The 2,794-nt window shown below is 40.8% G+C and overlaps 1 pseudogene; it reads left to right on the forward strand.

The window, feature by feature from the left end:
- The first annotated feature begins 1,358 nt into the window (after positions 1-1,358).
- Positions 1,359-2,177, forward strand: LOC103747614 (annotated as a pseudogene).
- The last annotated feature ends 617 nt before the right edge of the window (positions 2,178-2,794 follow it).

Consider the following 2,794-nt stretch of genomic DNA (forward strand, 5'->3'; position numbering starts at 1 on the left):
GGGATGTGAAGGAGAAATAAAGGCAAGAGTAGTTAGCATTACAAGTTCTAGACAGAGAACCAGAAAAAAGAATAGGGAAAATTTCAAATGTTCATAGGAGATTCCATTGGGCTTTCTTGATGAGAGTTTCTGTTCGGTTCCTCCTCATTTTTCTTTTGTCTGCCAAGGCTGGACTTGAGAGTGAAGGATTCAGGATTTGCTTTCACGTATTTTGATAGCTGTTGGAGTACTTAGAATCAGTGTTAGTTCCCTCTCAAAGGCTTCTAGATAGGGGGAGAAAACAAATTTAGCCATCATTTTAGAACAATAGTGAGTTATCTCCCTTAGTTACAGGTGAGCACTGCAGTATTGCAAACCAAGATTTGAAGTCTTACATCTGAGCAGCACTTTCTGCTTAGCAACAAAATCATCAATGAGAAATAATTCTCTAAATAACATTTTTTATGGACTTAAGCTTAATGTCTGGGAAGTGTAATCCCTTGAACTCTTAAAGAAATATACTGATCTGAGGATCTGTTCCTCAGGGGTCACATGGGCTTGGGAGGAGCCCCTGGCTCCTTCCTTTTACCAGTTCCATCTATGTGACGATAAGTCAAAGGTCTTGCTTGACTGTATCTGGCTTCACTTGGAAGCATGGATGAGATGTTTCCTCTGAGTTGACCCTCCTTTTTGTAGATGGGACACTGGTTCAAGTCCATCTTGTGGGGTCTCCATGGCCTCCCTGAACAAGATGACAGGTGACTCATCACAGTTACAGGACATTTTGAGGGGTGTTCCATGTTCCATGGTCCCCTGGAACTTAGTCAACCTTGGAAAGCAAGGGGCAAAAACTGTCCTTTAAGTCCCTATGACCAGATTAGTATAGGCCTCAAACTATGGCTGTTAAACATCCAATAAGGTTAGTTCCACCAGTCTGGTACTTCTAATTACCATGTGCTATGTGGATAAAGCTTGGGTAAAAAAACCAAATATCTTCAGAAAAACCTTGACTAGGTATATATTTTGTTTCTTAAACTAGTTGACTAAACTATGACCTTAGAAATTTTTAAGATTATGTGTATATTATTTTTGTCTCATCCTTTATATATCATAACAAACCTACACAGACCTTCATTTCTTTCTTAGGCTTTCTCATTTTTTCTGTTTTGGAAAATATCTCCATTCCAATATCCTTTTAGCATCTTTTACATTCTCATTTTCTTTTTTTTTTTTTTTTAATAATTTTGAGACAGAAAACGTGGAGAGAATGAAGAGAAGGCAAAAGGGCGATCCTGTGGTGGTAGGGGGCGGGTCCGGGATGGTAACTGCTGTGCTACAGGGACGCCTGCTCTGTGTGGCCCCTCAGCTCTGCCTGGGCCATGATGATCCACGGCTTCCAGAGCAGCCACCAAGACTTCTTCGGACCCTGGAAGCTGAGAGATGAGGGCCGCCAAGACCCACATTATGAAGTTGCTGGATGTGGAGAAGTTAGCTGATGAATTGCCTACGTCATCTCTCCCTGAAATGATGTTTGGAGACAACGTTTTAAGGATCCTCCTTGGCTCTGGCTTTGGACTTGAGTTCAATGCTACAGATAGCACTAAGATGTGTAAACAACTACCAAGGAATGCTTCAAGTGGCTTGTGCTGAAGAGTGGCAGGAAAGTAGGACGGAAAGTGAACACTGCAAAGAAGTTATTAAACCATGTGATTGGACCTGTCAACAGATTATAAAGGAACATTACTTGAAGAATCTCTTAAATTGAAGGTTGTACCTACAAAGGATCACATAGATACAGAGAAACTGAAAGCCAGAGAACAGATTAAATTTTTTGAAGAAGTTCTTCTGTTTGAAGATGAACTGCATGATCATGGAGTTTCCAGCCTGAGTGTGAAAATTAGAGTAATGCCTTCAAGTTTTTTCCTCCTGTTGCAATTTTTCTTGAGAATTGATGGGGTGCTTATCAGAATGAATGACATGAAGTTCTACTATGAGGCTGACAAGACCTACATGTCAGGAGAATATACATCACAAGAGAGCAAAATTGCTAATTTAATGCATGTTCCACCATCCCTCTTCACGGAACCTAATAAAATAGCACAATACTTACCAATCAAGGAGGCAGTTTGTGAGAAGCTAGTATTTCCAGAATCGATCCTAACCCTACAGATTCACAAGAAAGTACACCTACAGAATAGAAAGTGGTACAACACCTTTTTGCTGTGGAATCTGATACCTTGGCCATTAGTAGGGGGCATTTTTATTACGAGAATTTCCTTACGTGCAGATTTTCTGTAGCCTTAAAGGAAATAAAAAATAAAAGATTGCTGGGTATGGTGACGCACGCCTTTAATCCCAGCACTTGGGAGGCAGAGGCAGGCAGATCTCTGTGAGTTTGAGGCCAGCCTGGTCTACATAGCAAGTTCTAGGTCAGCTGGGGCTACAGGGAGACCCTGTCTTAGATCAAAAATAAATAAGTAAATAAATAAATAAATAAATAAGATTGTTGCAGGCAGGTTCAACTGCTATTTGTACTGTCTGTCTTCAAATTCGTACTCCAGATTACGTGCTCTGGAGGTACATTTGGATTCCTGGGTAATCAGCCACAGCAGTGTGTATGTCTCAGCAGTGGCCATGATTCTCATCAATCGTGAAGCACTGCCTTCTACTGTGATGAGGTAAATTTGTAAATTATCACTGAATCCCAATGCTGAGTGACTCATAGGATTCTTGGTCCTGAATGTTGATGTACAGTATGATCTTTGCTTTGGGCTTTCTGGTGTTTATTTGTACTTCTGGAGATGTGTGACTAGGA

The sequence above is a fragment of the Nannospalax galili genome, unplaced genomic scaffold, assembly GCF_000622305.1.
Source record: "Nannospalax galili isolate Female #2095 unplaced genomic scaffold, S.galili_v1.0 scaffold100, whole genome shotgun sequence".
NCBI lineage: Eukaryota > Metazoa > Chordata > Mammalia > Rodentia > Spalacidae > Nannospalax > Nannospalax galili.